Source organism: Calliphora vicina, chromosome 2 (genome assembly GCF_958450345.1).
Source record: "Calliphora vicina chromosome 2, idCalVici1.1, whole genome shotgun sequence".
Classification (NCBI taxonomy): Eukaryota; Metazoa; Arthropoda; class Insecta; order Diptera; family Calliphoridae; genus Calliphora; species Calliphora vicina.
In genome coordinates, this window is record NC_088781.1 from 143,453,696 (window position 1) to 143,463,913 (window position 10,218).

The 10,218-nt window shown below is 29.0% G+C and overlaps 1 protein-coding gene across 1 annotated transcript in view; it reads right to left on the minus strand.

The window, feature by feature from the left end:
• The window catches only part of Ggamma30A (guanine nucleotide-binding protein subunit gamma-e), a 68,446-nt gene extending 58,696 nt beyond the window's left edge, over nt 1-9,750 (minus strand). The window contains exons 1-2 of the mRNA XM_065500721.1: nt 9,625-9,750; nt 9,342-9,457 (exon numbers count right to left, since the gene is read on the minus strand). The gene's annotated coding sequence lies outside the window, so the exon portion shown is untranslated. The remainder of the gene's footprint in view (nt 1-9,341; nt 9,458-9,624) is intronic.
• Nucleotides 9,751-10,218: the final 468 nt, after the last annotated feature.

Genomic DNA, 10,218 nt, shown 5'->3' on the forward strand with positions numbered 1-10,218 from the left:
TTTGGAAATCCCCATGTTTATGTTTTTGATATATATGTTGATGGTAGGAGATTGCAAATTGTGGATGATATGAGATGCTTGGGAGTCATTATTGATAAGAAACTTAATTTTGATAGGCATGTTGATGCCCTGGCCCCAAAGATTATTTTTACCATGCGCCGATTATTTAATGCAGACATTTTTTTACCTTTTCATATTCGGCGTAGTGTGGCTCTGGCACTTTTATCATCGCAGTTGTATTATTGCATTGAAGTGACATCTGGTACTATTACTACATGTTTTTCAAGATTGGAGAAAATCCTGAACATGATTGTCCGTTTTGTTTTTAATGTGGGATTAAGAGAACATATAACGCCATATATTGTAAGGTTCTTGGGATGTACATTCCGTAAATTTTTGAATTTTAGGCTATTGATATTCTTGTACAGACTTATTATTACTTCGATACCACCTAGCCTACGAGATAACATTTGCTTTTCAAGGTCTACTAGGAATGCACAATTATACTACCTCGTATTTCTACTCCCATTTTTGAACGTTCATTCCTAGTAAGAGTATCTCGTCTTTGGAATAGACTGCCAAGAAATTTAAGAAATTTTGCCGACTCAAGTAATGTTTTTAGAAAAAAGCTTTTTTTGTATATTTGTAAAAATGTTTAGTTTCTAAGTATTTTCATAAATAATATAATTATTTCTTTTGAATTGACTTATACAGTTTTTTTCGCTAACAAGGACCCTTTGTTTCTGAATAGCTTATATTTATATATCTTTTATATCTCTTTTTTGGCTGAGGGCCATAGTTTTTAATTTAAGTATGTTTTATAATCATAAATAATTTGTTATACTCTGTAGTATTTACTATTAGTATTAATATTATTGGCCAAATGTGGCTTACGAATATTACAATAAATGAAATGAAAATGAAACGGACAAAACTAAAGCACACCTTCATGTCTCTTATCATGTCATATTGTCATAATATAAAAAAAAAATAATTTATATTTTGTTGCTCTACCTTTGTTTTTCACAACTTCATTGCATCTGCGACTCATGGAATCAACCAATTTCTATGCAAACGTCTTTGTCTTCAATCACTCTTCCTGGATTTGTTCCCATATTTCGTCCTTATTTTTCGGACTGAATCATGATATGGGGGTGTTTCTCCTCTTCTAGTGTCGGTCCAATATATTGGATTAAGAACAAAATATGCACCCTGGACTGCGTAAATATATTGCAAATCTTAATTGTTCCATTTTTTCAGATGGGAGTTTCAGCAGGACAATGGTCAGATGCACTCCTCAAAATTGGCGAAATACTGGTTTGCTGTCAACAAAGTACCTCTTATGGAATGGCCTTCGCAGACACCAGACCTTAACCCAATGGAACACCTTTGGGGAGTGCACAAGAGGAAGCTAGGGGGTTTCAGTCCGAAAAATAAGGACAAACAAATCCAAAACTAATCTTGACTAATATACTTACAAAGTTGGAAAAAAAGCATTCGTTTCTATTATTTTTTCCAACACTGTAAGTGCGAATATCAGGAATTAATAAAAATTAACATATTTAGGATTTAGAAATCGTTTTTAAATTACATTGTAAAATTAATTTTAGTTATTACTCTTAGAGTTAAAGAAAAAAACAGTTCTTTCGCTCTCCTGTAAAATGTTGATTTTGCTAATAGCACTATTTGAATATAAACCCTCGATATACAAAATACAACACATAAAAGCCTTTTTTTATCAAAAAAAAAAATATATATATACATGTATATATGTATATATGTATATGGCCAACACTGTATATGTGTAGTTTTGGGAAAAAATACAAATATTTTCCAAAAATTATTTTTTTTGATCACTAGACCCAAAATATTTTGGGAGATATCCTAAAACAATCCATGGTTTATTTTGAAGGGAATAACAATCGAATTAAAATAAATTGAAAACAAAAGATAATTCATATTTAATATAAATATGTTTGAAATAACAAAGAAGTATATACAATTTTGACTTATGGTTTGTTTGTGAAATCTTCAACGTATTAGACTGTAAGAGGACAAAAAGAGGAAAACGGACATAAAATATAGAAGTTCTGATTTAGTTTCAGTGTGTGCCAAATTTTAGCAAAGTATGTGAAAAAGTTATTGGGTGTAGTATGACATAAAAATTATGGATTTACAATAGATGGCGTATCTTTCTGTAATTTATTCACATTTAGTTATTGAACATTATAGTGTAAACAACAAAGTTTTTTTTTGCTTTTAAAATGTCGAATTTTGTATCAACAAACCGTCATATGCGGGAAGTTTTGCTTTACCGATTGCTCACCAAAGCTCATGGAATATTACGGTTTTAGGTCTGGCCACAAACGAATCAGTTGCGTAGTTGTTGCGTAACAGATAGAACCCTTATGCTTGCACCAACTACAGATAATTACCTTAGCGACATGGATATTTATACCCTTCACCTTCGTGAGAAGGGTATATATAAGTTTGTCATTCCGTTTGTAATTTCTACATTTTTCATTTCCGACCCTATAAAGTATATATATTCTGGATCCTTATAGATAGCGGAGTCGATTAAGCCATGTCCGTCTGTCTGTCTGTCTGTCTGTCTGTCTGTCTGTCTGTCTGTCTGTCTGTCTGTCTGTCTGTCTGTCTGTCTGTCTGTCTGTCTGTCTGTCTGTCTGTCTGTCTGTCTGTCTGTCTGTCTGTCTGTCTGTCTGTCTGTCTGTCTGTCTGTCTGTCTGTCTGTCTGTCTGTCTGTCTGTCTGTCTGTCTGTCTGTCTGTCTGTCCGTCTGTCTGTCTGTCTGTCTGTCTGTTGAAATCAGTTTTCTGAAGACCCCAGATATCTTCAGGATCCAAATCTTCAATAATTCTGTCAGACATGCTTTCGAGAATTTTGCTATTTAAAATCAGCAAAATCTGTCCACAAATGGCTGAGATATGAGGAAAAAACCAAGACAACCTCGATTTTTGACCTATTTTTTACCTATATCTGGATTGCTAAGACATTAATATAGACAATATGGATATCTAATGATAGATATTTCAAAGACATTTGCAACGACGTATATAAGACCATAGTAAGTTGGACCTACAACGGGTCAAAATCGGGAAAAAAAAATTTTAACCCGAATTTTTTTTTCCAAAAAAAAAAATTTAAAAAACCAAAAAAAAATTTAAAATTTAAAAAAAAAAAAAAAAATTTAAATTTAAAAAAAAAAAATTTAAATTTAAAAAAAAAAAATTTAAATTTAAAAAAAAAAAAATTTAAAATAACAATCGAAAAATTTTTTTTTCAAAAAATTAAAAAAACAACTGGAAAACAAATTAAATTTTGTTTACCTAAAAATATTTAAAATTTTGAAGTATAATTTGGTGAAGGGTATATAAGATTCGGCACAGCCGAATATAGCACTCTTACTTGTTAGCTTTGTTGTCGATTCGGCTGTAGATTGTACCTAGTCCGACTACTATTTGTTTGGATCGATGTAGAACGCTCTGTTTGGGATACGGATCACTTTGTAACAGAGTTCCCGGTATTGGCTTGATTCGTTCTTGGCCCCACCTTTTTTCACACTAAGAAACAAAAAATAATAAAATATAATTTGTACTCATATTAACCGTATGAGAAGTTTGTGTAAACATGTCAAAATTAAAAAAAAAATATATTTTTTTTATTGATCAACTATGATTAACTTGACAGTACATGATTCTATTCTTGATATTTGGTAAAAAAATATATTATATTGCTACATTTTAAGGAATTGAATTTTTACGACTTAAGAATTCTTTAAATAAATGCATTCAAAGAAAATATAAAAAAATATGTAAAATGCTTGAAACGGGAACTAAAATTTGTGTGTTGCCGGAAGTGCAGCATTATGGAATGATGTCGATAGCAAAAGGATGAATATTTCTTTGTATACATTTTTTTCAACTTTTTAACACTAACATTTGAAAGTGTATACATATGGGCAATTCCACAAGAATCGCTACCACAACTGAAAAAAAAACAAAAACCCTTGAAACTTTTTTTCAAGATGATTTGAATAGAAAAAAATAATAAAATGTTACTATGTGAAAGTATATAGATCATATTACAACATTTTAAAGACAAACATAATAGTTTAAACTGATCATATTTAATTTTTTAATGTTTTAGGTATGTTTTAGGCTAAAATTGCGGCGAAAGCTAGGCTCAAAATTATTTCGCTCAATATTTTGGACAACAATATTTCGAAAGAACTTTTTATTATTTTAAAATATAGTGCCCTCTGAATGGAACATAAAGACCAAATTATTTTTCAGATACTCTTATTTTTACAAAATCTATTCCACTCTATAGGCGTGCAAATGTCACATACGATGATATGGAATTGCCCATATGTAGAGAAAATTTACAATAAAAAATTATTACGACATGAAAAAAATGTTGAAATCAATAGAATAGAAAAAGAATTTGTAATAACAAGCGATTGATCAGTGCACAGAAAACTGATGTATACTAAATAAAATTATAAAAGATAAATTTATTCGATTTGAATAAAATTAAAAAAACTTGTCATTATTGTACATTGTAGAAACAAAAAAAATATTATATAAATCGGAAAATTAATTAAAAAATTGTTTTTTGATAAATCGGAGTTTTGGCGAAAAATTAATGTCTTTTGTTGTCGTAAGTTTTTTCCTGGCGAAAAACTTTTGATTGATAATGCTGTCGATGAATTGACTAACAATCTTCGGTCGAATAAGACTGGGGTCGTTACAGAGCGTGAATTGTTGTCGAATTTGTTCGACATTCAGTAAAAATTAGGCAAATACCGATACAAAAACATAAAAAATAAGTTTTTTTTAAATAAATTTGATGGTGTTCCTTAATTTATGTTAATGTTTATACTTGTTAAAAATCAAAAATGGCTAAATGAAAATAAAAAAGACTAAAAAAAGTGGTTAAAGCATAATTTATTTTTTGTTAGTGGCTAAACACGATTGAAAAGGGCTAAATTTAGCCAGAAAAGGGCTGAATTGGCAACATAACTTCTTTATTTCTTCATAAAAATGTATGAAATTTGGTATTTGTATTAAGATTAACATAACCGATCGATATTTTGGCCAAAAAAGCATGGACGTTTTAAAAGTATCACAAAATAGCAGTATGTGGTTGAAATTTAGTCCAAAAATAAAGAATAAAAAATGTGATCGAAAAAGAAATTGGTCATTAAAATTTTGAATTACATATACAGGGTTTGGCTAAACAAACATGGACGTTTTAAAAGCATCGAAACATTAGGTTATTCATGTAAATGCCTGAAATATAGTCCTAAAATGAAGAATAGCATAAGTGATTGAAAAAATGGTCGTACAAATTCCGGAATACATATACAGGGTTAGGCCAAACAATCATGGACGTTTTGAAATTATTGGAAAAGTTAGGTTATTCATATAAATGCCTGAAATTTGGTGTACATTTAAGAACAATACACTTGATCCATCGCAAAAAATATTAGAAATTGCATACAGGAGTTGGCCAAATAAACACCGACATTATAAAAGTATCGAAAAATGTATGTAATTTTTGTAAATGACTTCAATTAGGTTTATAATTAAAAATAACATAAATGATCCATTGAACAAATTTCGACATACAAATTTATGGTTTGGCCAATTCAGGATATACGTAAATAACACTCAAACTTACATAAAAAAATGTATAAAATATGAAGGCACTGAAATCGTTCTGGTTATTGGAATGGCAGATAATTGCAGCTGAAATTTATAGTACTTACTCTTGATAATTTACAGTATTAGATGAAATTTACACTTAACCTCTAATAGCCCCTTTTAATTTGTTCTGGCCTTTCAAACTTTTTTAATTTAGTTTCTATAGATTTAAAATTAGCTCCTAATCACTTCACTTTTATATAAAAAAGAACATGCAAAAACTCCTTAATAACTACGTGGAATGGTTAACTTCTAACTGTTTTATAAAAACATGTGCTAATTTGCAAAAAAAGTTTAAAGAAAAAAGCGCAGGCTACTTCGATTCCAAAGTAAAAAAAAACACATTTTTCTAATATTAAAATGACAAGAAAAAAACTTTGACTTTACAGCACTATAGTTACATTATAGTCAAAATAATAATGATACTGTATATTCTGAAGTGTTAGGAAAAATTTACCATCAAAATTTTATAAAAATTAAAAAAAAACAAAAAAAAAACATTTTTGGCCAAACAGTGCACATTTACCACCGTGCACTGTTTGAAGCACAAAGCTGTTGTCTGTTAATGAAAACACGTCAGCGAAATTGTTTTTTTTTGTAAAATAGACCAAATTTCACTAGAAACAAATTAGAAGAACGATCTTATTAAATGGTATTTGTGAGATAAATTAACTTCATAATTAAATATGTATTTTTAGTATACTAAAATTGGATTTTCAATAAATATAAAACAACAAGAAAACTGTTTCACTTGTGAACAGGAATGAAGCCATACAAGTATTTTATTTTTATTTTCAAAACTAATTTAGTTTATCTTTGTTAAAATTTCATATTATTTTCTGCATTTAATTTGTTTAAAACAGAGCTCTTTATGCACATGTTCTTCTCGCTTCGCTTTAGTAAAGGAGCGAATCCCAAGAGAACGAAACTAGATTTTGGTTATTTCTATAAATAGATATCTACGGTGTAAAATTCCTAAAAGGTTACTTGACATTTATTTCAAATCAATATCTTCAGGTAAAAATTACCAAATATGTTTACTCCATAAGTAGTTAAGCACTGATAGATATCTATGTATTTGCCCGTTAATTTTGGGAATTAACGGACTAATAATACCTAATAATAAAATCACTTTTACCAGTGAAATAATTTGTGTATCTTTTGTATTTGTGTATACGTTTGATTTGGAACACTTCCCTAGCTTAAGCTATTCCATTCTTTTATACTAAAGAAATCGATGTTCTTTTGAATTTCTTTTATAATTTTTTATGCTTGCTTATACTATTCAAACACTTTGCCTCTGTCATTACTCCTGTTGCCGTTTCACATTTTTTTAGTGTCGTTTTGTATGGTTTGTGAACATCAAAAAGGTGAAAAGTGCCAGCAAATTATGTGTCACACAAGAGAACATAATTAAATTAAATAAATTTATTGTTGGTCCCAACCAACTAAACTAAGAAATGGTAAAAAGCTATATAGAATGAAAAATGCAAAAAAGAATGCTTGGCTGATTTCGAGCCATCGAGATTATGAATTTCCAGTTTATCAAGAGCAAACTCAATTGAATTTGCTACCATTTGCTACCATTTGCTTTGAATAAGCGCCCAGGTAGAAAAATACAAGCAGCACAACGTCGCGACGTTGTGATGTTGACCAACATCATCTCAACATACAGTTTATTAATATTGTGACTATATCGCAAATTCGAAATGAAGACGCCAACTAATCATTCCACTACTTTTGTTTCTTTCTAATGTTTCCACAAAACGGTAAATATTAATTTGCGGCAAAAAAAAGAAAAAATAACTATATTTAGTTTATTAATATTGTGACTATATCGCAAATTCGAAATGAAGACGCCAACTAATCATTCCACTACTTTTGTTTCTTTCTAATGTTTCCACAAAACGGTAAATATTAATTTGTGACAAAAAAAAGAAAAAATAACTATATTTACAATATGAAGGTGGCTCTGAGTATGTGTATATATCAGAGTTGGGGGTAGTGTACTAAATTTGCAGTTTCCACTAAAAGTTAGTGATAGTGCAAAATTTTTCACTATCACTAATAGATATTTAGTGGTGAGTTGAAAATTAACAGCCTCACTAAGCAATAGTGGTAGTGGTACAAGAAATTTTTTCACTAAAATTAATTTAGTGATAGTGAAAAACCTTTTTTTACAGCTTAGTGCAAATTTTTTTTTCTCCACTAACAGGATAGTGGAAAAATATTATCATTCACTAATGTTAATGGAACTCAAATGTATCATTATATTGCATTATTTTATACTTTTTTATTTTTATTATTTATTAAATTAATTAATACTAATATTAAAATAGTAACATTAGGTTATATTGCGATATACGTTGTTAAATTATATTAATACAAATTAAAATTGCTAAGATTTTAATTCCTGAGATTTACATTAATTAAAAATTTAAAGTTTTTATTTTATTTTTTTTATACAATAAAAAATAATAAAATGGAAATATTTTGACTATATTTTCAATATGTTTGGAATATTTCTATAAACACTATTTTTTGAGATTTTAGTGCATATAATATAATTAAAGCATTCATGTAGTGACTGTTAAAAATTTGCACTATTTTATTGTAGTGCAAAATTTTCACTACCACTAATTTTTCTAGTGGTAGTTAAAATATTTTTCATTAGCAAAAATAGTGGAAAATCAAAATGTTGTCACTATAGTGGGATTTAGTGGAAACCTTAGTGCACTAAATATTTAATGCACTCCCCCCAACTCTGGTATATATGTATGTAGTATGTAGATCCTTATAATCCATAAAACGCTTCGTTTATTGTATTATTTTACAAAATGTTGAACCCAAAACCTCCAATACGAATACCAATAATAAATATCCTTTTGTGTAATGTATACTAGTTGGTGTTTCTTGTTGTCAAATTTTTGTGCAAGCATTTCCGCATATTGTCATTTGCAGTTTAAATAGAACAACGGAAAACGGAAGCCACGAGTACGATGTACGCGAGTTTTAGAGATGCTGTTATAACGATATACATTGTACATTCGTACAAATGCTATATTTATATACATAGCTATTAAATTATTACATATGTATGTATATTGTGGTCAGTAATTCAAATACTCGAGACATTACTTGGAAAAGTTGTTCATTAAAACAAAATCCAGCATATAAAAAACATTGCTTTAGAATTACATTTGAATTATTTACATTGTATGTGAAATCAATTTATTTTAAATCATACAAATTCGGGTATGGTTAGACTTGGAAAGATACCAAAATTGGTTTCTTTTGAAAAAAATATTAGAAATTCTAAAAAGGTTATTTTCGTCTTTTAAACCAAAAGCTAACTTAAATTTTTTTGATTATCTAATAAGAAATTTTTATTTTTATTTATAAATTTTTTATTTCTATTCATTAATTGAAATCCTTCTAATTCAAATAACAATTAAAATCTTTTGCAAACAAAAAGTATCTTCTATTTACGTGATCATTCAATATATTGGATCCCGTGAGTAAAAAAATCCCTATCAATAAGTACCATTTTCAATGCTTTTATAAAAATAATATATGTATATAAAATTATATGGATAAAACAGCAATATGTACATACCAAAAGCAAAATATTGAATAGTTTCCGTTTCCTTTTACGAAGAGGAAGAAGAAGTAGAAGAAGAAGAGGCACCAAATAAATCCAAGTAAAGCTTTTTAAAGTAAAGAATTCTATTCCTAGAATAAACACACGACTAATCTCATTATAAAATTCTACATTTATACATATTTAGTATATATGTTTTCTGTTAAATTTGATTTGTTTATTTTTAAAAGAAAGTTTTATTGAGTTTTGTATTTTTAAATTTTTTATTCGTAACTTGCCAACACACAAGTTTACGCACCTGCTGCACAACGCAAGAAATGAATAGCAATCGTGAACCCACAAGCCGTTTAACAATATTGGCAATTAAAAATATGCAACCGACCAACTACTACAATTACTAAAACACGACTACTCTATAGCAACGGCTACCGACAGTGTCAAAGATACTCGTAGTTATTCTTGCTACTACTGATACAACCAGTAAAATACACGTACACATGTACATATCTACATACATACATACATATGTATCTCTGTAGTACATCCCAGCTGTTCTAGGTGACTGTTCCGAACTAGTGATTTTACCTATAATTTAGGGTGACCACAAGGAAACTGTCATATAGTAGCTGGTCTCATGTAGTACAGGTTAAATAGAGTCGCTTATCTAACTGATTACTGGAATAGCTACATGACTACATAGTTATGTTAGCATGTATGGATGCTAAGCGGAATATAATGGATAAATTAGTCAGTTGAAAAGACATCGCTTAGAAAGTGCAATACTCGATTGAATGTAAACAAACCGTAGTAGTCGTCCGACTACTCTGCTAACTACTTTATAAAGTGCAGTGCAAGTGACTACACTCTAGATCACTAAAGAGAAAATTTACTT